A 27,021-nucleotide genomic window follows, 5' to 3' on the forward strand; every position below is an offset into this window, starting at 1 on the left:
TTACATAAGCTGAAATATGTTGGCGTCTTTTATGATACAGGACAGAAAAGTCAATATTTTTGCATATTTCCATAACGTTCCCAGAAAACACCAACCACGATAAAGCATCTACAACCTGTTGAGAAATTCGGCATTGTAAATCAGGCTTAGATTAGGAATGCAAGATAAGGTGCAGGCTATGACGCCGATTGAGACGTCACGGATCACATACCGAGGGTGGCTTGATCTCGGCTCGGCCCTAGCATATGTGCATGCATGCCGTGTCTGATGCCAATGAGCCAGGGACTGGTTTATGGATTGTTATTCTTGTTGTTGTTGCGCTGGTGTGAGGCTGATTCCGCTTTGGAATGGGAGGCGGAGTACGTTTACGTCCGCTCTGGCCAGGCTAGTTTCAGTCATGACGCGGTGAACGAAAGACGGTTGGAGAACGTACCGCTGACGAAGACCTCACTATAGACGCGTGTACTAGCTCAAAGTGTCGAGTTCATAAGCCGGTCCCAGTGTTGTCCATATACTCTGCAGGCGTGAAAAATACAAGTACCCTCTGTTGCGGATTATCCACTTCTTCACAATCGGTAGCAGACACAATTCGTGCCTGTGTCATTAGAATCTATTTTGTTGCAAAGAACGTACTATTAATTATCACTATCGCTAAGAGGATTATGCTGCTTGCCATTGCATGAAGCCCAGAGTTAATTGTTGTAGTAGCGGAGAATATAACGAATAAATGGAATTTCCAAGAGTCAATGGTGACGAATATGTTTTGTGATGTCTATGTATATCTTATGATTCAATTAATTCCTATGATTCCATGCACCGAGGCAGTGAAGTAAAGTGAGGAATTTTATGTGTTCTATTCAGTGAAGTAAAAAATTCATTATTTGAGTGTGTGCACTTATTCAGACGGATTATCGGCTCACAGCACACGGAGTATTCAAGTGGATTACTGATCTTTAATTTGTTTGGATTAAATTGACGAAATACCGGGTATACTGGAAAGGTAGGTTTTTCAATGTAAAATGCTTTTTCAGATTGCTTGTTTTGTACTTAAGGTAATTGTGGGTTCTTATGATTCGGAAGCAAGAATCAGTGGGAATGCTTTGGCGGGAAAGAGTTCGTTCGGATTCTACTTGAAGGTAGGGATGATAATTCTGGAGTTAGTCGGTAGATATATTATGTATCGGACAATAGCAGTCGTTTTCTTTTATAAAAGAAGGAAGGATTTCATCCTTTGTTCAGGTGTTCTTTAGTTCTTCATCCGAATTCCAAAGCAGATTTAATGTTCGGCGAAAATTATCAAAGGATTGAATAGGTCGAAGCACGAGACAAATGTGTAACTGCCTTGGGTAGGTATCCAGGATATACGGATGGCCAGGAAAGTATCGTCGTTTGTATAGATTCGTAAATGTACTATATTTATGAATCGGTGTATATCGGGATTCTTTAAATCCATTTCTGTGATCTGTTCTAATGACAGATTACTTTACTTCATTTCAAAGGGATTAGTTTCATGCCAAACCTTTCAACGTATGAGACGGTTATACAGTTTCGTTAAGACTATGGACTACATGTTTAACTACTCAAATAATACAGTCCCAAAAGGCTCCAATCAAGCCTTATTGTGATTTTATTTGGTCTACAGTTCGAAAGTAAATCGTCATATGGACGATTCTGAAAGAGTTTTACTTCGAAGAGAAAGGGAAACAGACCATCTATGATAATTCTTAGTGGAACTTTACGAAGAGTCTATTTTGGAAATTAGTATATAATCTACTCTTAGAGTATTTCTTCTAAGATTATATAAAGTATCCAATTCAATCAAGGACGTATTAGTAGTATTTGATATGTATCACGAAGAGGTAGCAAGACGACCTAATTTTCAGCAAAGAATTCCTCTAATCTCAAAAGTGGTTGAAAAGATACTTTGCAGCTCAAAATTGGCCGTTTCTTATTCGAAAGAAGACAAAGGAAGTAATATTGTTTTAGTGAATACGAAGATCATGTGAACACGATTTGATGAAAATGATTTTGTGCTGAATTCAAAGGGAGCTCAATGCTCAAAATTAGCGGTTTCAAAAGGATTTTCGGATTTAGCATAGGTTGTCAAATAGGGGACTGAAGGGTCAAAAACCATAAATTTAAAATACTACAGGACCCATTCTCAGAAATTACTCAACACAAAAATATAAATAAAAGTCGTAGAGATGTCTCTATATAAAATCTAGGCTTCAAAATACTTCGCATATTGTGCTGTCTTGAAATAAAATAAATAACACAATATTACTATATCGAAAAATATAAAATATATAATATATTAAAAAGTTCCGCATCTCAAATTCACGCCACTAACAAGTACCGTTCTGTGAAATAAATAAGGCTTTGAATTAGAAATGTAGGTGGAGATATCGACCATAAAAGGAAAGATTTGATTGTGACATTCAACAAATTTCGCTCCAAGCTTAGTTTCTTTCTTCTTCTTTCAAAACTTTACTCCTCCAGATATTTTTTGAAATTAGGTAGAAATGAACCTTGTGCTGATAAAAAAGTTTTCAATTTTCGAGACTTTAAACAATGAGTATTCGCTACCATTAAGCTCCCTTTCTCGAATGGAAAACAAGGCATTACCCACTCTTAGAGAGAGAATTACAAAACTTGAGTGAGTGCCGAAGGTAGAGTCAAATGTCTAAATGATTCTGTTACTATAATAATTTGAGTTCCTTTTCTGTTTTTGCAATTATAATGCACCTGGTCCCCAAAAAATGGAGGATAGTGGATGTATTTTCTAGGAAAGTAAAGTAAATGGCTTTATACTTTTTTTTCATCAGCTTGTCGCCAGAACCAAATTTACAATTTTGAAAAAGACCATTTAAAGTTTCGAAGATGTATGAAAAATCGAGTTTCTCCACTGCTCGTAGAAGCTGTATGCTTCAGTTTTGCTCAGCGGATGATAAATGCACCGATATATAAATATATATAAAATATATTGGCAAAGCCCATTGTAACTAAATCATGGCCCACTTTTCGAGGTAGACCCATGATATAAACTAGTTAAATCTAACTATGTATAATATGCTACGGCCTGAATAAAAGCACGATTGAACACGGAATTTAGAAAAATAGACCCTTTTTTTCTATAAGTGGTTTTTATTCATCTCTATTTTAATTTATCCATATCTAATTTAAATATAGTCTACAAAATTGCCTGATTGACTTCATTTCAATAAAAAAGAGAAAACATCGAAAGAGGCAATATTGATGCACTTTGCACCTAACTGCATATGAATTATCCTCCACATTTATAATATATTCCCACAAACTGAGCATCTGTCTGCATCGTCAATAAAAGTGACTTCAAATTGAATCCCCCTAAATCGCAAGGAGCTATATATACATATAAGCTATGGAAGCATTAGATAAATTTTTAATTGCTACATTAGCACATTAGTCTCCATCCTAGGAGCCGATGATATATAATCAGCTTTTCGATTTTGTTCACGGGGATCAAAACTTAAGCTTTTGTTGAATACCTTCAGATTCACGGTCCTAAAAACTGCCATTATCGCCAATTATAACGCATTAACCACTCCCAAAATTAAGATTTTACGCCTTTTACTGAAAATACTGCCATGTTACCATTTCAATCAAATTAACCTTCATTATGAGAGTTTAGCGTGTCAATGCTATAATACCCTATAATCCACACCACAGTAAAGTGCAAATAGCCATAATTGTAAAGCAATAACAACATTGTAAATATAAAATTTGCTATTTTTTTTTGGTTAAAAGTGTTGTAATCAGGTTTTAAGAGTTGTACTATGGGCGATAAATATTCAAGCGTTTTAGAGATGCTGCAATATGCACCACCTTTTTCCTATTCAATTAAGGGCACACAGAGTTACGAAAAGAAGTTGGAAAGGCTTTAAATCAAAAGGTCAAATCCAAATCCAAACGGAAAAAAGCACAAATATGGAGCAAGACCATAATAATAAAAATTCCGATAAGCCTTGATGTCTAGATCTACCTGATAATTCAGTGGGATTAAAAATTGTTTGGTTATGAATACAAAATTTCAAACAGTTCAAACATTTTAGACACTGTCCTGGTACATCTTCTAACTAAAAGCCCTATACCATTCTATACCATAGCTCTTCAGAACTCTTTAAATCAAACATTGTCACAAACTTATTAGGCTGTCAATTACTATATTTTTGAGGTTCAAAATTATTGATCCCATCAACTTGTTACACCATTTCATGGCAGTTGCTCCTCTAGAAGTCATTCAAAGCGTTACATATCGTCCTCATGAGATTCTAAGCAACTACTATAAATAAAAATAATTTTCCTGGTGTCCAACTTTTTTTATTATTAGAAACAATGTTATTATACCAAGCTACAAATGAATAAGAAAATCAATTAACAAGAATTATTTACTAAAATATTTAGGAAAATACACCACTTCTTCACTATGCTTTGACAATTAGATTCGACCAGATCAAACGTGGAAAGACGCAGAAGAAGCCATGGCTATAAACAACAACCACGTTAGCTGACGATACTCATCTATGTTGATTAACTATGATTCCTACCATTGTAATAATTTTATATTTTCATTGTTTTCCCTTGAAAACATTACTTGTTTAAATGAATCGGCTTAAATTTAATTATTAAAGCCAGTGTGTGGTAATTATCAAAGGCAGTAGCCCTATTTATCACAATTGACATGTAGCCTTTTAATAAATATTAGGCTAACTTCTTCATCATCCTGTTCATGTTACCTATATATACCTTTAAAGTTTTTTGCTATTCTGACAAATATATTTTGAGGAAATCTGATTGGATCTTTCACCTTACTTAGTATTTATATTTTACGATAATTTGCAGAATATGCTCTCGCCCCTCTTTAATATCCAAATCCTCTTCAACCTTTTCAACCGTCGTCATTCTCATTATCAGTTTTTATGTACAATCGCATTTTTGCCATGGTTAATGCGTTATTTCTAAATAAAGTTTCATTACTAAATTTCTACTCATTCTGTCGGATAATCAACTCGATGAGGTTTCCCAGATGTGTCGTTGGTTTCCAATAAATACCTCTCCCCAGATTCAGCTAAAAATGATAGGACCGATATGAACATTAGACTGCACATCTAATGACAAATTAACTATTTGATCTTTCAGAGTAGAACAACTTTTCCTTCATTGTAAGCTTCATCAAGTTATCTATTCTCCAAATCAAATCGTGCTTGTGGCTTATACCCGGTCGTAATAAAGTTGCTATTTATACAAAATATAGCTTTTGCAATCTGCCTATTTAGTTATTAGTTGAGCTCACCTGAAATCCTTACAATAAATATTGACAATAGTTATTGGAAACTCCTGAGAATTACTCCGAAAATGCTTATTGATATAGAAATGATATGTATATACTCCTTATTGGTGGTTTTGCTCCAAATTTCCCGTGACAACTTTTCCGCTGCGAACGCATTAACCTTAACTATGTTGGACTCAAGACACCTGCAAAGTTGTTCTTTTGCCTTCAGATGGTTAAATTTGCTGTCAAAACTTGACCTGTTGCAGCCTTAACTATACGGACTTAAGATGTGCGTAAGTTTTCACTAACGTCTATGGATGGCAATGTTTTGTTTTGAAATTAGTGTTGTTCCCAAATTCTTCTTGAAAGTACATTAATTTTATTATTATTTATTCTACAGTTCTTCAAAAATTCCACAGGATCACAATCTTTCATTGTCACTTCAAAATAACCTAACTGCTACACTTACATGGAAAGATTCTCCTAATTCCTTAATATTCCATTATTACTAACAAGTAACACAGCGACAGCGCAATTCAAAAGTTCGAATCAACATAATCGCACTTTCATTAAGATTCTGCCATCCGTATCCGAGAACTAAAGTTTGAGCGAAAGTCGAATAAAATTGAATATAGTTCATTCGGCACATTCCTATATTGTGGGAAAAATTTTAAGATGACTTAGATCCAACATAGTTAAAACTATTAGCTAGAATGTCGACCGGGGTGTTGCCAGGGTAAATAGCTGTTAACAATTAATGAAACAAAAATCTACCATTTATAGCTCAATTAAAATAAATTTTCAAATAAAAAAAATTAAAAAAAATCATCTGAGTGTAATTAAGTGGTGTTTCCAGCGATTAATTATTTGAAATAATAAAAAGTTTGTTTTTTCTTATTCGCTAGTGTTGATATTTTTATTTTTGCAAATACCGATATTTCGGGAACCACTTGTTCCTTTCATCAGTGCTAACCCATTCGTAATCCCATTAATTTTAGAACACTACATACCTGTAATTTCGTGAAAATATTCAGTTTTCGTCAGTTACAATTCGTTAGAACTTACGAAAATAATGCTCTGGCGACTTTCAACATCAATTTATGAATTTATAAGGAATGTAACTAATACGGATTGGGCAAAAAATCATCCTTAGTTAACTTTTGTCCATCGAAAGGGTGATATACGTAATTGTAAAAACTGGGAAAGAGAAGCCACGTGGGTGCACCTGCGCCTTATTAGAGTTTCGGCAAAAGTTTCATCGATACAATCTTGGGAGAGTCTAGGCTGACTAATTTATGAATCCGAACTGGATCCATACAGCTTCTGTCATCAACATCATTATACAAAAAAAATCAATCTACCATACTCGTTTCGTTTGAAAGTCGTAAGGAACTAGTGCTAGATAATCGAAAGCAATCGAATCTGCACCTTATATCAACGGTTGGAATGCAAAATTGAAATAGTACGAAATAAAAGGACCGATAGCGGGATGAACTTCTCATTACCTGAAATAACCATGGCGAACCTTACCCGCGAATATATAGTGTGTATGCGCCTTCCTGGCTTTAGGTGAAATAAGATAAGGTTTTGAATCCTTTACTCTTGGGGTCTCCTTCTATTGCCCTATCTAGATTGGAGATATCTCTTGCTGAAAGAAACTTCTGGAAATTTAGAAGAGAAACATGAAGCATTTTAAAATTAAAAAAACTAATGTGTAGTTGATTACAATTTCATTAAAATCATGATGATTAGAACCAAAAATGGAAATAAAATTGAATTAAAAAAAGTAACAAATTTGATGAAAAGAAGGCGAGGAACTTACTGTAGAGGTACTAAACATATAACGAAATACAGAATGAAGCATACAAAGACGCGAACACATAGTGGATATTAGATACAAAGAAAAAATAATTTTTATCTACTGACAGAAAGAATAATCCTTTTCACTAGCAGCTGTTAGTATTAAACATCACTGCCCAGCAACGTATGGGGAAACACGGAGCTAATTTACCGTTCGATAATTGACTATTTCATTCAACTAGCAACTACTTAATGAAACACATGAGCAGAAATGTAGGGCTATTAATGACTATTCCTATAATTTCACAACAATTTACATAAATGAGTTTACCTTTCCCTATCATCAATGTGCGCAATACCAAAGTATATTGCGCTTGAGTAGACTATTTCGTTTTGCAGTATTCATTTGTAAGATATACTTTTTAAGCGGTTTTACACAGTTAAGCTCATTCATTTTGATGATTTAGACTTAAAATTGTTCTTTAGATTTTTACGTATATGTTCTTTAAATTTCGCATTTCAAAGCTGAATTTTTCAACGAAATTTTTCACGCCATGATGATATTGAGAGCAGAGTTAATTATTGTTTGTATGCGTATAGTTTTTTGGCCTGTGGTGTTGGAGCCGCCTACCATGCGAATATAGCACCTGTTGAATTGAGAAGCTGTATCTGTTGAAGTTGTTGCATCCCGGGATTTAACGAACATGAAACTATGAGACCATTAATTAAAATTAGATTTATATTACTAATCTAACATAAAATGTTTCTTCATTTGCAACCCTATAATGATCGCGGATATTCTCATTTCGGATGTGATCAAAACGTGGCGTGACACCACTAGTCCAACATAACATCTTCGTCTTCATTACCGCAAGACGCCGTTCATTGTCTTTTATAGTCGGCCGGGCAATGAAATATTATTACCGTGTTTGACTCTCTATTATCCGCTGCAAGAATTGTTGAAATTAACATATAAATACCAAAACTAGATCGTTTTTTTTGGCAGTTTACTCGACCTTAAAATTGTGTAATCGCTATAGATACTTTCAGCAGCATCAAGGTGAAGTCAGGATTTTCAGCTTTTCCCAAGTAAGCTCATACTCATAAGAGCTACAACGAGTTTCTGCACATTTTTGACTCTTGACCAAAGCGTTATAGTTTATAATTTGCACGGATAATCAATTAACCGACTATTTTTGTTTCACGAATCAATTTATAAAAATCAGTACATTTCAATCAATTCCTAACTCATTTGTTCATACCTCACAATCTCAAATAAACATGATAGTCTCTCATTTGGACTCGCTAATAATCATTCCGACACACTCAGTATCTCACTCAACCGGCCACACTTCACGATTCTATAGGTATATGCGGTACGATCTCGATGGGTTTCGTTAAGAACCTTTTACGGCATATCCATCCATACGCATTGTCTCTGTCCTAATTAGAACAACATGCAGGATCGTAGAACTCACTAAAACTTTTGTAGTTATCCATCCTTTTCAGCCGATAAACTTTTCTTTTAAAGTACCTCAAGTCGTAGAGCAAAAATAGTGGCTTGCAATCATTCATTCTTTATAAGTGAATATTTGATTTACTTCAATTCAATAGCTAAAATAATAAATGTAGAATTCCTCAGGTTTCCTGTTAAAAATCATATAATAACGAAATTTATTCCAAAATATTATTCATATTTGCTTTCAAATAAATAGACAACCCAAATAATAAATTATAGGTCAGAATCAATTAATTTTAATTTATTTTAATTTTGATTTTATATTTTGTAATTATAATATTTTAAAGCAAAGTATATCAATTTTGATTTCAAAAGAACCAGTCTATTCATCAAATTAAGAAAAACTTATTTAATTGAATGGTCAAATGATGGTACCAATCTTCTGTTAGATTCTTATCTAGTTGAACGAGGTTAACTGCACCGACTTCATATTCGATTGAGAAGAAACTCACTCTCAGCCTCCTAAGACCTCAAAAATGCATTTTCGACTTACGTTTCAGAAAACAGGAAGGAAAGGCCAAGGTATGCATAAATTTCACGGTCTCTCTAAGTTTATTCGTATCTTTATATTCAATATCCACCCACAAAAAATATATATTCAACATTCATTTTTTCTCAGAAAGTTAGTCACATTTTTTTCCGGTAAAACATTTTCTCTTTCTTAATATTCAAACTGGCATTCAAATTTTGTTGTTTTTTCTCTCCGACCTATTCGAAAGAAAAATGACTAAATTTGGAATTTCGCAAAGTTAATTTTCCGTTCTGGCTTTCAAATATTTTTTCAGTGGGAACATACTCTAGTATGTATTATGTTAATTTATTAGAAATGATGAACAAATTGCCCAAATTATTCAAAAGTTGCAAATTAGATAATGATACTCTTTGAGGAGAAGTGATATATGTATGAATAGCTTGGTAGAGCTTTTGCGCTAACTTTTTCATGGAAAAACTCATTTAATTGTAGGGGTTGCACCCAGAAGCCGTAACTACTCCCATTTAAGCATACAAATGTATAATATTCAGGCAGTTTCACTAGTATTCATTAAAAATAGTGTTCTGAATGTAATTAAAAATGATTTACGGCATTAATTGCCTCAATTTAACCCTGCAAACATCCTTAACAGACCATCTTGAGTATCTACCAAAAGTAGATACTTTTTTGTGTTCTCAGCTCACTCATAATTTTCCACTAATTGTTTATTTACCACAATATATTTGGAATATTCTCACTTAATTGGGAGGAGAGAGTTCAGTTTTGTGTAAAGACTAGAAAAACAAACAAAAGTCGTTCCCACACGGAAGTTAATAGGATAGAAATTGATAGTCTACGATGTAGCGTAGAATGCTACATCAATAAATATCCTGCTGTGCATCCTTCCTTCCGCGAAATTACTTGCAAGGAAGAGTCGTTTTCCTTTCAAGCTATTCCGCATCGTTTTAATTAAGGAGTCTTACAAGTGCTCGTTCTGTCAACTAGAAGTTGCTGTTCAGCATATTGAGTGTTGCTGGACTCGTTTTTGAAAAAAGATAGAATCCAGAATTTCTTATTCTTCTGCGAATAATTTGGAATAATTTATGGGTTACTTCGATTTTCAGGAAGTATACAAAGGAGGTGCAACTATTCCTTCAAAGCATTTGCATAATATAAACCCCTTCGTCTGAAAGATTGTTTTATAACGCCACTGATCCAAAAATTTATAATATTTAGCTCCTGAAGATGTTTATCTTCATTCACTAAAATACGGATCCACTTTCATTTGCTCTAAAATCTAGATATAATGGTAATAGGCCAAACTGAAGTGACGGGAGGAGTATTTTGTGGCAGGAATGCGAATGCCAATGGATTCCTGCAATCGTTATTGGTATGCACAAATACATATATGGACGAAAAAAAGTTTCCCCGAATTTTAATTTAAGTTTTCTCTGTGAAGTGAACCAAATACCGAACATTTTAGTTAAAGTGTCACGGTAGGACGTTTGCCTTTGATTCCGGTCTTCACAAGAGTTAGGCTTGTCCAATTGTCAGATCTTGGAAAAAGAGACTTTATTAACTTTTGTTGTTATAATTTACTAGATTGGCATAGAATTTTTCAGAACGAGGTATGATATTTCAGGAATATTCTATAAAATTAGAATTTCAACAAAATAATGAATTGAGAAAAATTGTTCATATATTTTGAATGAATTTATCTTATATTGTTTATGTTTATATTTTCTAGTAAAAAAAAAGAAAATTACTAGAAGTGTTGCCAGTTGTGATGATATGTTATCACCTTTCGGCCAGAACCTTCAACTTTCTTTACCTTCTAGCAAAAAAACAGGCGAGCATTGCATAGCATTCCATTCCATTCCATGATCTCCTCCTCTTCGGAATTTGCGGCCACTACTGATCAGCTCTTCCTTAACAGAATCCACGCAAAATTATCGCGCCTGATCGCCTTTTAATTTCTAGTGACAGCTCGTTTCAGCAATTGCCTGCTTTCGAACTTCATCAGCAGTTAGTCCCATATACGAATTGAATTAGGCATATTTTTTCCAATCAAGTTCCAATCAACTGACCAATCTAACCGCTTAAAAATGGGATGCGTATATTCCATAAATCCATTTCAGCTAGTACACTGTTAACTTTTGCTGATTTTTGTGTTTGTCTGAGTTGGGGAGACGAACTTCAAGTTTACGCCAAAAATTCAGGGACCTTATTATAATATAAATGTTTGTAGAAAGACAGTTGACTTTTCGCTACCGTGATAGAAAATGGGTAGTGGGCTCTACATTCGGTGGAAGACAAAATGGAAACTCATAGTAAGGGTCTCGAAACTAATAATTAGAAGAAATACATAAAATAGTAAATGTTTATGTGAATCCAAAATCCCAACAAATGAAAAAAAAGATGGAAATATTTGGATCGACATTGACTTCACTTTGCCACCAGAAATGAGTTCTTCTCCAAAACCAAGATCTAGTGCCAATAGTTCAATGATCAAAGTACTAAATATTCGACATGCTTTGTTATGTTTTTCTGCAGTTTTCAAACCAATTTCTGGCAAGGTGGGGGTAGTAAGGGTTAGGGTAGGGTATGTCTCATAAATATCTACTCCATCTATCAGCCTAGGCTTGGAGCATAGCAGCTGTGGATGTGAACTTCTTTTACCTTCACACTGATGAAGTCTTTCTCCGGATACTCTATTATTTCCTGGAAGGCGTGTTCTTTGCAAGCCCATATAGCTGCTTCTCCCCCCCCTCCCTTGGTGTTTGACCTAAATGTTACCATAGTGGTTTCATCATGGGTAATCGATTATGAACACATCGATGTTTTTCTCGCGGATGTTTTGCTAGAATAGGTCCTACGAAGCCTGCCGGTGATTGAGGTTGATCTGCGATTTACATCGAGAGCTCTTCTATATTCCGGGCACCTGCTACTGGCTGCAATGTCCCGATTTTGCACTCCGTCCTTCTTCTTACACAGTAAGCAATGTGAGTCAGCTTCAGAGTCCTTGCTGATATGGCCTTTCACTCCTTATTTCCTGTATTGTTTCGACCTGTCATTTGAAATAGTGTATAGCTTCGTCATGCAACTGAAGTGAAGATATCTAAAGCATTACTTTAGTGCCACCAGATTCCTAAACCGTCACATAACCTAGCCTATTCCTACTCTCCCTGCTGCCAACAGTTTCAGTACTGCCTCTGTTAGCAGGCTGATGATGGCGTAGGCTTTCTTCAGCGTTTTCACCACTGACTCTTTAATAGATCGCGAAAGATTGTGCCTGTTTGGATCGGGATCTGCGAGAAATCGAACTTCTTCAGAGCGGACCTATCGATGAAGCCAGTCCTAACCCCTCCCATACGCTTGTAACATTAGATGCCACATTAACCAAGGTCCACACTATTGCTAATATTTTACGTCAATTTGGACTTTGTTTTGTTCAACAGCTGTGTTGTCAACTCCGTCAACGAGTAGCCAACATTTTATTGGTCAGGTTAGGTTTCGCTAGTTTGGGAATGGATGATAGGAACCTGGCGTTGTTTAGATGGTTCCGCTTGTGTAGAAAATGTCGTCAATTTATTCCTTTACATTTTCGTTATTTTTTTAGTGATTATCCCTTCTATCGTCTTCCTGCTGAACTCGTTCTTTGCTAGAGTTTCAATAATGTGCCGTTTCTCATTGTTCAAATGTTCCTCTGATAAAGGGGTGATTAGCATGCGATGGAGCATCGCGTTGTACGGTGCCATTTTTTGTGAGAAGGAGTGTTGCGATGTTGCTGGGATGGTTCTCTGTGTAGATGGTTTTCGGTAAAAGTCGAATTCGATTTTTCCTCTATTGTTGACGCTGAGTAAGTCCAAAAAAGGTAATTGGTGGTTGTATTCGACTTCCATAGTGAATGTAATGCTCTTGTGGACCGCATTCAATTTGCTGAGTATGGTATGAAGCTGGTTTCGTTCCCCGATTGCAAAAATGTTATCAACATATCTGGCCCAGAATCTTGGTAAATACCTACTTATTCTATACGTTCCTCTATTCGGCTCATAAAGATGTCGCTCATAAGTGGTGATAGCGGATTACCCATGGTGACGTCCCCTATAGTTTCGAAGTAGCTTTCACTTATATACTTCATACATTGTCGTACCTTCCTTCGCTATTCCCACAATGATTCGTAGATATTAATTAGTTTTTCCTCTGTGTATGCCAGTGCTTCCTTTACTGGTATACTAAGGAAGAGGACGTTAATGTCAAACGAAACCATACCTTCCTCATCCGAAAGTGTTTCCGTTTTTCGAAGTTTTGCAATCAGTTCTTTCCTGTTCCTTACAGTTCATTTTCCCGTTGATACCCCAAGTTCGTTGAATTTTTGCAGCTATTGTGCTATCTTCTATGTTGGAGAATTTGTCGCCGCTATTATTTCACGCATCTCATTACTTGATTTGTATGCTTTTGATGAACATCTGATATAAGGGAGAGACGGATTTGTTATCCTGAGGCTGCAGGGTTCTCTATTATGTTTGAGCATTCTTTTAGCGTTGTTACAACTTGTTTTATGGAGACCAGTAGTGGGTTTGATCTCGATTAGCGCAAGTTTCTGTTTTCCATCTTTTCCATAACCGTTTTGTCGTAATCATTTCTGTTCATAATCACGTTTGTGTCTCCTTCATCGGCTTTGAGGTAATAAACAGGTTTGATCTTCAATTCTTTCTTCCATACTCCGTCTCTTCCTTGCTGCTGGTTTTTCTATTATTCTCGCTATTGGTTCTCGTATCTTTTCGTTTTCGTATCTCATGGCACTTTCAACGTCGATGATGATTTCTTCCGTTGGAATTTTACTATTGCAGACCGCATAGTTAAGTCGATTATTAAAGAGCTGTAGTTGTGCTTCTGAAAATGTCTCTAAAGATTTGTTGATGACGAAATTCGGGATCTCACTTATCGGCATTCAACATTTGACCTTTCCTAGAACTTCCTTCATCGGTCAAAACAAGAATAGTTACACGATTGACACGATTGACTAACTAAAAAGCTATCTGTGAAACCCCGGCCACGATGGTATGAACTGTTCCTGCGACTATTGTGGTTTCAAGTTTATTAGTGCCACCTCATCACAGGCGACTATTACACTAAACAAACTTTCTCTTTCGTCCTTATAATTGCCCACGAATCTTTGGAGAAACTGTAAAGAATTAGGATGGTTTTCTCGATTTGAAGAAAAAAACCCTCATTGACTGCCGAATGTGAACCCCTGTGATTTAAATGGCATTATTTTTGTAAACAATTATTGGAAACACATTTTTGTCTGGATGCCAAACCGGATTTTTATTTTTTTTCGCTGGTTCTCAAGAAAACTTTTCGTGCCATCCATTTGTCCGAGTTTGGGAGAAAATTTGGAGGTCTTATTTCATCTTTTGCCTAAAATTAATGATAATCCGTTACGCAATGAAAGAAGAAACCGTTGCCCACTCATTGCCAAAAAGTCGTCAAAATAAGGTTAAAATTGGTATTGAATACTATAGAGGAATGGAGAAACCCAAGTAAAGTTATTACAAAAACTCTTCCACTCTTCTATTGAACTTGCCAAGGAAAATATATTTAAATTATTCTTGTCGAGCAAATCTGAAGGTTTTGTAGGACAAAATCCGGAACCAAAAAGCTGAGCAAGAGGAAAGGGGGACTAATATAGAAATCAGCCAACCTTTCCGGGACGTCTATAGCCTCATATGTTTGTGGTCCAGGAGACCAACAAAGTATTCAAAAACAATTCAAGCGGTAACTCAAAATCAATTACACTGTAACCAACTTAAGCAGACATTAAATTTGAGAAAAGGGTTAAATTAATTAGTTGCAGAAACTAGGAGAATTGAATGTAGTTTTCAAAAACTCTCCAGCGCGGGATATAAAATGTTTTTAACCTTCACAATGCCATATGCGGTAATATGGTGCTTGCAGGCACGCTACTGTAATATGGCAAAATTTATGCTTACGCGCCCTACAACGTTTCTTACATTTTATTACGCTCTCTATAAAAAGCACTGCATGAATGCATGTGCTTGGAAGAGTAGAGTTCAGAATATCGTCCGGACCAATTTTAATATGTAACTCGTCGCTGGTACAAATGTTCGGAATGTGCAAGTAGAACTGTCGTAAGAAAGTCCTAAATGATTTAGGGATTATGTGTGGATTGTGGGGTAGTTTATAGCTGGAATGTGTGCCATGTGAAATTTCAAAAAATATTCGCTAACATTTTTCTGTAGAAATTAGAAGCTTATTAAAATTAACGGTGCGAATACTTGCATTTTACCCCCAACCGATTCTTTGCCAACAATGCAAGGAAGACTGCCATCTTCTTCACAAATGCATTTACAACAATTGCTAAGAATATCTTCATATCTCACTGATTGCTTCTAAGGGACCAATGTTTTCCAACCACTTCTACTGCGTTGGTATCGTATTCAACCAAGCCAATTGATGTGCGGTTTCATAAAAATGGTTTCACCCCCGGTGGCATACTCCCATATCACGTAGACTCAGCCACTGGAGTTCGTACGAACCTAGAGAGCTGAATGGAGATATTCTCTTTCGATTTTCCTTGATTGTTTTATTTGTTTTCATTGATTGTTTATATAGAGGATATCAACCGTATAATATCAATTGAGCTATGCAGAACAGACAATTCTTTTATGACCTTGCTAAATGGAATAACTTAATAGGATTCATATTGTCAACACGGGATGCCTTTATATAGAATAACATTAGCTTCTTATTTTTCTATAACCCAATAAAATTAAGCATTCCAAACATTTAATCGACCAACCACTTTAAACGCTGTATTTGATTCACTCCTGACATCCTGAAACCTGTGCTCAGAGATATTTTGAAATAATCATCAACAGGAGATTCATGACGATGCATACTACATATTTCTCACGATTACTAAGCTGTCTCGCGCGCCGTTTTTACGTGCGCCCACTTAAAGCAATTTCATATGTTCCGCGGAATAATTCTATTTTTAAAAATTTTGTCCATTTTGGTGCGAAACTAAGTCCAGTGAGTGTCTCTCGCTACGTCTAGAGAAAACGTGATGAATATGCATTACTGCTTTTCTGAGGCTTTGTGATGGGCTGTGGGATTTATACTGTATTCTATTGACCAGATTTACGCATGTATTACTTTTAAAATCTAATTAGCCTCTTATCTTGTGCTGGGTGGGGCACCTCCTCTAATTGAAATTGAGCCCATGGTCCACTACACTCCTATCCTACATAAAGCAGCTATTATTGAAAGCCATTAGAGCACCTTTTTCTTTTTTTTTACCCTTTGTTCCATTCATTTCGTTTCTTGATCGTATTCGCCATAAGTTTGGTTCGTGTGGAATAAGAAGGCTTTCAAATCAACCACTAGCGTATCAAGCCGTCGTTTCGCTTGATCTTTTGACGTTTCGTGATTTCTCCCAGTTAAAATTACGTGACCACACCATCAAAGGCACCTCCCATATTAATCGCGCATCACCTCGATTCGTATACCACTAATTCGTTTCCCTTGCTGCGAGGCGCCATTTATTGCCTTTAATAGTCAGCCAGTACTCGAGACCATAGAGGGAAGTTGGGCGTTCGACAATATGATGCGTCGATCATAAAGGACACCTGTTGTAGAACGCCACCTCATCAAGGTTATAATGATTTAATAGCGAGATAAATAAATAGTTCAGTTCTTGGCAGCCGCCCACTGACAGTGGTTCTTCGTTGCCTTAATTTACGTAGAAATAGGACCTTTTTTGATTTGAACTTTTTAGGGGATATCATTCCGAACAATGTGGTATAAGAACTATATCAGAATTCTTTTCTAACAAATAAAATTTTTATTACGGACAATTGAAGGAGTGTGTAATTGGTAGTACACAAGCGCCTTCCTTTTAGTTTTCTTTGAATTTCCCTCCTTTTCAAACATCATGCATCAAAGCAACGATTATATCTTTACCCTGGGCAGTTCAGGCGACACTAATTTTTCGTGGGGGCAACATCTAGTTTTTGCCTTTTTTAACTAAATTTGCTGATGATTCGTTGCTCTTGAACTATTTCAGAGTTGCGTTATTTTTTATGCCAAAAAACTCTTCTTTAGTACCTAGAAAACCTAAGGTTTTTAACATGTAAAAGTTTTGGCGGAATCGATTTATGCCTCGCAAAAAGTGAATAAAGCAATCTTTCCACAAATGAGAAACCTCAAAATGGTATCTGCCCCTAATGCAAAGATGATTGTAATATTTTTTTTAAATTTATTTTCGAGTTTGCTCAGTTGGTGACAACGGTACAATTTTTCCAGCTGTTTATAATATACGAGTATCTTTTGTACATTTCAGACTTAAGGTCATTGTCGTTTGAAAGATGCTTAAAAAATCCAAAATGTCTGTAAAATTTAAGGGACCGTAAAAAATGTTCAAAATTTTTTTTACAACTTTTTAAAGTTTTGTGTACAGGTGCAACTTTACTAAATACGGTTCATTTCGAGCTTTTATTCCAACCCTAAATCTATTGATAAGTAGGTTCTGGTTGCCTTCAGTTCAGTTAGTGTACTACTCTTTCTGCTCTGATCAACAGTTCGTATTGAGTCCTCAGTGCATAACCAACATCTGCAGTAGTCTGCGATTTTACTGTTAAACAACCTGTTCTTCTCAAGCTCGAACTGATCTCTTTCGATTTCGATCAAGACCCTCTCTACTATACATTTCTTATCCTTATCCACCGATCTTAAGAAAGCTGTTTCTGTTTCAGTGGCATGATAGTGTAAGCTAGCCCTTGAACTAGGACTATTAAAAAAATATCGAAAGGTAAAATTTTGACATCATTTTTCGGAATTTCCGGATTTTTCATAACTTTATAAAAAGAATAGGCACAGTGAATTACAATTATCCTAGCTTCATAAAAATTCATTGGATTAATTTTTGACATATCGTGGCATCAAAATTTAAAGATATAGTTTTGAAAAAAAAATGAAGTTAAAAGTCATCGAGCAAGCCCTTCAACGGCTTGTGTATTCGACACTGCTATTTCTGAATGGCTTCGCATATTGGAAAATCACGTTACCCAAATATTCTACCCTATATTTGGATAAAAGTGATACAACAAAATGAGTTGATATTTCGAACCTTCCTTAAGCCACTTTTTCATACCCAATACCATCCTGCTACAATTTTTTGAATCTAATGACTACTTCATTTTAGTATTGGAGGCAAGAATCAAATCAGAAACAATTGCCACCCATTTGTGTCCACTTTCTACAAAAAGTATCTAATCTAGAACGAAATGAATATAGTTGAATTCATTGGTGAAAATCCAATTTATGCACCCAGGACGCCAATGTAACCCACTTTCATGACCCTTTTCCTTTTCCCAATGTGACAAACAAAGCCTGGAAATTGAAATTCTTCTTCACATCTGGGAATCTTCCTTTTTCTCTGATTCCTGAATATTACAAAAAAAGGAAAGTTTTTTACATATAAATCGTATGTGATTTTATGGGGCTACGGATAACAACCACAGAGCCATCGATTTACTTAATGTGTCGTATAATCCGGCATAGTATACGACAGGGTTTTCCATTATACAGCCATGCACGTATGACTTCAGAAAGATACAGGCATAGTAAATGCCTCTTGGTGTCTGGGTTCTCTACTCTGCGGGTTAACGGCTAAGGGCATTCGCATTTCGTATCTTTTTTTGCAACGTTATCTACTGCATGCTTCGCTGATTGAAATGAATATGAGTCCAGAGTGGATGGTCGGTGACATGTTAGTGTATCTATGTTAGGTTCTATGTAGCACATACATAGATATATGTATGCTTGACGAAAAAATAGTCGGCGTGAATGCGGATTGAAACGAATGAAAAACCTAGAGATCTGTTTTGTATTCTGCGGAGGAGACATGGTTCGATAATCACATTAAACAACATAGTACTTACTGAGTCCAGATATATGCCACAACACTTTCGACCAGCAAGCTCTTCATAATATGTTAAACCACTTCTATAAGCCACCGCTATGACAAGCCGAACCTTTGCAGAATGCGGGTAGCCAGATTGAAATAATCCCGGGATTTTATATTTTGTATCTTTAAACAAAGCCTTTTATTTTTAGCTATTGCGAATTGAAATTAATTTTCAACTCGACTTCTTTGGCAACAAGCAGAAGCCCATCCTTGCGACCTTGTTTGTTGTGCAGTAGTCGTTGATTCATGGATAAGAACCTATCTGTCGAGAATCGAGGAGAAAGCAGTTTTCGACCAAGTTGGCACCACCAAAGCAAGCAACAATCACCAATAAATTTTTAACCAAGCCTAGGACAAACTGCCATCCATCAAATTTAAATAATGCAAACGCGAAAATTGTCTTCCGGCTAGAAATCAACGCTTCACAGATTCAATCGCGAGCTCTGTTTTTCCCTTCAACACCATTCGCGTCCTATAGCCTACTCACATTCGCAGTATTTATGCCGCTGGTTGTCATTTCTAGCTCCCACCGTATTCAGCACGTACTGTTCAACAATAAATTTATGATTTAATTGATATGCAAAGTGCATATGCTTCCTTGATTATGACCGCGAAAGCAAAGCAGTGGGAGAAGGACAATTGCAATTGTGGTTTTTTTATGTGCTTATCGTGGGAAGGTCGGTATGGATTTAAGGGAAGGGGAATCGTCCGACCGCGGGGTGGTGTCGTTGGAAAATTTAGAATGAGGGTGTAGCGATCGCTTTCAAATGGTCAACGGAAGTAATTGAAAATAAATCTAGGATAAAAAAAAGTTTATTTCCGCGGTTAGAATACTTCTGTGTGCAAATAGGGAGTTTAGGGGAAATGCTTGTTGAACTGGCTATGCGGATCTATTCGATTATGTATTTAATTATTCTTTTCCCTACGTTCCTTTATTCATGCGACAATTAATCGAATGCAAGACATAAGTAGTTACCGGATGGCATTTCTATTATTTTTCGTCATTGTTCATTCGTTCACCATTTTTTTCTTTCAATTTCTCCTTTTCCTGTGGAAACAATTTTTTTAAATACGTAGAGGGTTGGTTGATTTATTTGAAAATATTCGCAAGTATCCTAATGGTACGGCCCACCATTTCTACGGGCATCAACGCTTTGAAGGATATGCAGATGTATATATGGTTTTCCCAATCAGTACTGGGAAGACAGCCTGGGTTCAAAACATCATACTCCTATTCTATGCATAATGAAGTATGCGCATTTCATTGCTAATAGAGATTCTTCCTTGACTGTTTTTCATTTTAGTTTGCAGTTACATTGTGTGGGTCTGCGGATCTTGAAGTGTTGAAAGAACGAATTTCTCTCTGTTGACCCAGTCCAACAACTGAATTTTATCGATGGTGCCGGATTGTAGAAGTATTCCGGATTTGTTAACTGAAATCCTAATTTATATTTAGTGATTTTCTCTGTTTTACTTAGTCTGATATTGCTGCTGCTTAACAACCATTGGATGCTAATTTGATCCGTGGTTACGCACGTTGTTGTTGTTTGAATATACGCATCTTCTTGTTTTTTTTACGTCCTTGCGATAGCCGTTTGCGGTCTGTTGAATAATATGGGAAATACAGTTTTGGTCTCGCTTACTGTCAGTTTCCAAGCAGTCGGCTTTGCTAGCCCCGGGAGCTACTTGCTTTTTATGATTTTCCTGGGTATATTGTATACACTCATTTAGGAGGATCTCGAAAGCGAAGTTATAGTTGCTGAAGTTTGTTCGGGAAAGTAGGAGGAATTTTACCCATAAAATCGTTTTACTAAGCTTTTAAGTCCATTTTTCATGTTAAACCTTCAATCTCCGGTTACAATTGATTAGCGGTTGTCACTTGCAAACCGCAGTTGTCATTTCACTTATAATCGATCATATGGACTTGGTCAATAGCCCATGTTTTTGCATGGCACAAATAATTTTCTTGATAGTGTGACAAGATCGAGAAGTAGAACTCTGATGCTGGAAAATAAGCACGTAACCCTCCTATAAATTACTGAAGATCTCAAAATCAATTGCCAGATTGGTCAATAAGACTGCACACTAGGAATATAAACAATTTGGGGAACCGGAAGTTAAACGCTTGAGGTATAAAAAGTTTTGTGTATTGCTTACATGGACATATTTGCGTGCCCATTTGTGGATGGAATGTGGAACTATGTTACTCCCTGCATGCAATGGTATTTGCAGGTCCCGCCCTTTTACCAAATTTCTTATCAATTGAAGTGACTGTTTCGGAGATAATAGACAGACAGACCGACAGTAAACCGATTTCAAAAACACAATAACACAATACACAAACCGCTAGGTGGGTTCCATATTTGTTTCTAGAGGTACGGAAGGCAGGCAACGCCTGGAACAACTCTCCGACCGAATGCCGCAAGATCTTGAGACATCTTTAAATTGAAATATAATATGTGATGATATTCGTATTGTATGTTCTGCAGTGAAAGAATTAATAAGACTCCGATCCATTGGGAAAATGTTAGCAGTTAGTAGTAGTGAATTACATACACGCCATGAACATCTACGAGGATTTAGGATGGCTTTACGCGGTTTTTTTCATCAATAAGGTTTAGGTCATTGGGTGGGTAAATACTGCGATGCAACACCCAGCATTCCATCGAGTCCCTCCTATGGACTTTTGTTTCGAACTATCGGGAAAACCCCATTGATAAATTCTTTAGTCTTCGTATTTCCTCAGAAATATTATTGTATTAGCAAAAGAGTAATTGTAATGATGAGGTCGTTGTTCAGCCAAACAAATATTTGTTGAATAATTTAAATTCGATAATATCCCAAACCCATAAGGAAAATAACCACAACTGTTGCCTAATAAATTTAGAATATCTCACACCGCTCAATATTCAGATCAAAGGAAGGATGTTAGTTAATCCGAAAACCCAGCTTTCGTGTAATACAATCTATTCCCCGTCCCCCAGAATAGAAAACAGGCGATATGCTGCAAGATTGTAGCTTTTCATTTTACCTATCAGGTCAAAAATGAGGTGTGGAATCAGAGCTCACAAACTTACAAATATCTGAATCGCAAAGTAGGAGGGTTGACTGTTGGCAGCTCATTGGTACTCTTACTACCTGTGCTAAGCCGAGAAGCATTTTGCCCTCCCACACCAAAACATGGATATGTAAGCGGAGCCGTTCAGTACAGGGTAAAGGAGTTGATGACTTTCTTGAACTGCATGGGTCGGATGCGCTAATGAGATTTGCCTTAGGCAATTCTATTTGCAGTGTCCGGATAGCTCAGTGGTTAGAGCACTAGGCTGTCATACGGAAGGTCGCGGTTCAAATCTCACTGGTGGCAGTGAAATTTGTATCGTGATTTGACGTCGGATACCAGTCGACTCAGCTGTGAATGAGTACCTGAGTCAAATCAGGGTAATAATCTCAGGCGAGCGCAATGCTGACCACATTGCCTCCTAGTGTACCGTTACACGGTCTTGAATGAAGTGCTCTAACACACTTCAAGGCCCTGATCCAATATGGATTGTTGCACCAACGATTATTATTATTAATTCTATTTGCGTTGCCTTTTACAACGCTCACCGTCTTGGGAGTTGTAATATCAAAACGGCATTAATTGTGTTCTACTTCACAGTGCGGCTACTGGAACGAACCAACCGCATTCACATATTGTCTTAATCTTAGCGTAGTTTGTTCTTCTTGCGAACCACTTGCTGATTTAGAGGAAAATAAATAAACATCTCCAAAATTTTGGCACTTAGGGAAGTGAAAGAAATCAAACGAAAGTCAGGTAATAAAAGGTAGAATCTGAATTAAAGGCGATATTTTAGATAACTGAAACCACTAAATCCATGGGATTCAAGGTGCTCGGATTGAAGACAAGATTCACATGGTCTTCATTACTTGTCAGATATTGGTCGCTTTGTGTAACATAAAAATCTGCGCTAGTTGACTCTTCCAAAAGTAATTTTCCAAGGAATTAAAATAAACTTGGCAATCAGAAGATGAAGAGTATGACGAAGGAAAAATGCAAGGTCATGAACGATTTATCAATTACCTGTAGCATTAATGTATTGTACTGAATGTATAATGCGCTTTGCTGTTGTTAGCCTAGTTAATAGTGAAACCTATTAATCTCCCCCTCGAATTGATTGTCAAATGACTCATACCAGCAAAAATAGTACCAAACACTTGAAATTCAATTTATGTTGTGTAGTCTTTGGAAAACAATAATTTTTATTTGTTCATCATAAGTAACTACCTTCCAACTTAGCTGAGCTACTAAGTTATACTCAATCTAGAATTTAATCTAAAGACTGCAGTAACTAACTGCTAAAGGCACAAGAAGAAATAATGTTAATTTTGTAGAAAAGTAATAACCAACCTTCACTTGTAGACATTTTAATAAAATTTTGGATGGGGACAGGAATACGATTAGGGACCGGACGTAGATTGTAATACATGTAGGAGAAGGTTAGGGATGAATCAATACTAAGGGCGGGTGGGGAAGTAATTGCCGGTGTAGAAGATTACTCTCTCTTTGAGACCGAAGAGGCGGCTTCGAAATTGTAGGGAAGCTGAGGGATGAGCACGTAGAACGTCCTCAATCTGCATGGTCTGACATTTGATAAGGAGTTCAATGGCGTGACGGACAAGGATAGTATGGGTGCGGGGGATTTAGCAGGAATCATATGGGATTTGATTGGAAATGTATTTGAAATGGTCTTGGTTCATGCAGATTTTAAAGCACTGAGATCTTCTCATCTCGCAGACAGGATAACGAACTATCGGACCAGACGATGAAGTCAAAAATGGCAAGAGGTCTGATAAGCTGCTTGTGACGTGTGAAGGGACAAAACAATAAGGTCCACCCTCATTTTCGGCATCATCCTCATGTTGCCCTTAAACACAATTGTTTCACACTTCTGTCTGACTATCGATAAAGTTCATCCAAATCGAAGTTCAGACAATATCGTAAGGAAAGTAGTTGACAGTTCATCCGCGTATTGGAAAATTTTGATGGGATTAAGTTTATTACTCTGTTTAGAAAGGTCAATAATGAGGAAGGAAAACAAAGTGGGTGACAAGGCGGAACTTTAGGAATGCTTTCTGAACATATGTATAGGGATAAAAATTATTGCTCGTTGGTGACTTCTTGCCCATCTAGGAACCTAAGGCTATGCTTGGAACCTTCTGGTTAATACCATGAAGAATAAGTATAAGAAGCTCTTGATCAGCTGAATGAGTAATTCGGTTGGAAAACTAGAAATCAGGAAGTATGTATTTCGAGTCGCAATACTCGTCTATGATGAATGTCACTGAGGTATAACTAATTAATGTCAAAGATGAATTTTTCGATATTCGCTGCATTGAAATATGATATGGTCACTATCGTTCACAACCCCACATGTGTCGCAAGTATTTTTATTTATTATTATATTCCCTTGATCACTGATGAAGGAAATAATTTAATCGCTAGAATTACCACAAGGTTGCGCTTAGACAAGGATCTGATGTTACCACGATTTTGCTCGAGTTAGTTGGTATTAAAACCTTTCATTATTCGGATGGTTTTCGGCTTAAAGACAACTAGGGTTTTACTAGAATCTGAGAAAGGTGGTTGGGAAATGTTATACTATTAAATATTATGATATTGTACCTTGCCTCGTTATTATTAGTGTAGTTAGTTAGATCTTTGTTTTTTAGAAGCTGTAATTATTCCAGTTCTTTTTAATTGGACGGTATCGATTTCTGCAACCATATCACATTCAAGAGGTCTAGGAGTTTTCTTTATGCTAGATTCTTTAAGTAATTCGGTAACTATGCAATACACACCAAGAGAAAAGGCTTATAGACCACGTTATCTAGATCTCGAGTTCATTTCTAAGACAGACCTAAACCGATGCTGGTTATTGTGCCGTTGATGATGACGGGAGAGACAAAGGGAGAGGGCCAAACAGACTACGACTTTATGGAAGTGTTTAAGAAGATATTATTTCTATTTTGGATGGGCTTTATGCTCTGCAACAGTGTCTCATTATGGTTGTTTTTTTAAGGTTTTATGTAAAACAAAACATAATTAAAAGCGATTCAATGCCTGTCTGAAAGTGCTGAAGTTATTATCACAGAGTTAGGTGAGAACATGGGGTCTGTGAATCCGTTTACATACAACAAGTGGCGCCATTTTGTATTGAGTTGAAGGGGGTTCCCCATACATATGAAAGGGGGTGTCAATTTTTTTCACAGAATATGGTAACGTAGGGTATCAAATGGAAGGACTCGATTAGTAATTTTCAAAACTGACTGAACTCGTTTATGATATTGTATGCAAAATAGAGGATGGTAGGCCTTAAGGTGTGTAACAGGTCTCGTTCTAAAAACCTATCCGATCGAAAAATCTAAAAAAAGACACAAGCGTGCCCCTAAGCCTCAAAATACATCCCATCCCCATACCTGTTCAAATAAAGTTAATAATAACATATTATTTCTTAAAGTGCTGTCATAAGCAATAATATAATACATAATTCTGAGAAGTTTAAAAAAATATCAACCACTATTAACAAAGTTATAGAAGGACAAAATTTTGTATTTCATATGAATTTATCGTAATCTAAGAAGGGCGGAGCTGGATATATCAAGAAATATTTTAAACTTTTAGTTAGGTAGCTAGTACGAATCGAAAAACGCGCATAGGAGATTTCTCACACAAAATGAGCACAAAACTTTTATCTCCGGAGCGTCCAGCTTCCAATATTCTGACTTGTTTTTCCTTAACCAGATAGGTTTAGTATTTGTAGTTTTCTGTAATAAGAAAAACACGTAGCTCTTTTCTTCCTACATTTTTGTTATTTCGTGTATATACATACTTTGCGAGCTATTTACTTCTACATTAGATAAATAAAGTAATGAAGGAGGGTGCAAGTTAATACCTTCCTTCTGGAGTAAGCTCAAAATTGTTCCCTTATATTCTCTTTCTTTTAAGGGCCAAGAGTGTTGCGTTGTGCGATGATAGAGATTGTAACCCCCACGCTACTGCAACACTATGAGTGGTACTTCACCTATATGTTGATACTTTCGCTCACAAATTTGCAAAATTCCTTTTCCAATTAAATTAAATCATAAGGCACGGATTATAGCTTTCCAGAACATGCTACAAATGATAATTTTTATCAAACATCTCTTGTTAGATATGAATCACAATCTGTAGATTTCAATGTGTTAACGTCCCCAAGCAAAAAGCTCCCAAACATTTTACAAACCTATTTTAATTTTTCCCTGACCAGAAAATCATTTTCCTGGATCTATTGGACTACTGTCAATATGTTTGTTACTTTTTCGACCTGCAGCGTGAGCACATTAAATCTACATATTTTGATTCATATCTAAAAAGACATAGTTGGCCAAATTTATTTTTTAAGTTGGATAACCCGGAAATTCTATTTAGGCAGAAAGTAATCTTTTAATGAAACTTCGTTAGGCTCGCAAAAGCGTATAAAATAAGTTCTCCCAGGTCGGGTGTTGTCTCAAAAAATGTATATTTCCTAAAAATTGACGTCCAATATATGGAACTTGTAATTACTGCATGCATGAACATGGACCATTATTCTATTCACCCGTAGACTAATATAAGGCCGGAAATCTACTCAACGTACATACATATATTGAGTTCATACAAAACCCTTTCCCTTGACACTAATTGATCGGGAATATAAAATTTCCGAAGTGGAACATCGTCCAAAGTGGATTCTATTATTTATACCCACATGAAGACTATTTGCATGGAATCGGACACAAAGAGATAAAAAGGAAGTTGGAATTGGGCATAATTAAAAGAATCAGAACAGTTCACGTGCCGCTGCCTCTAAAATAGAACATTCCATTGTACAGAACATTAACCCTAA

General features: G+C 36.3%; 1 protein-coding gene across 1 annotated transcript in view; it reads left to right on the forward strand.

Annotated features, from left to right (window-relative positions):
• The first annotated feature begins 344 nt into the window (after positions 1-344).
• The window catches only part of LOC119652788, a 98,144-nt gene continuing 71,467 nt past the window's right edge, over positions 345-27,021 (forward strand). The window contains exon 1 of the mRNA XM_038057101.1: positions 345-1,000. The gene's annotated coding sequence lies outside the window, so the exon portion shown is untranslated. The remainder of the gene's footprint in view (positions 1,001-27,021) is intronic.

Source organism: Hermetia illucens, chromosome 3, assembly GCF_905115235.1.
Source record: "Hermetia illucens chromosome 3, iHerIll2.2.curated.20191125, whole genome shotgun sequence".
NCBI classification, from domain to species: domain Eukaryota; kingdom Metazoa; phylum Arthropoda; class Insecta; order Diptera; family Stratiomyidae; genus Hermetia; species Hermetia illucens.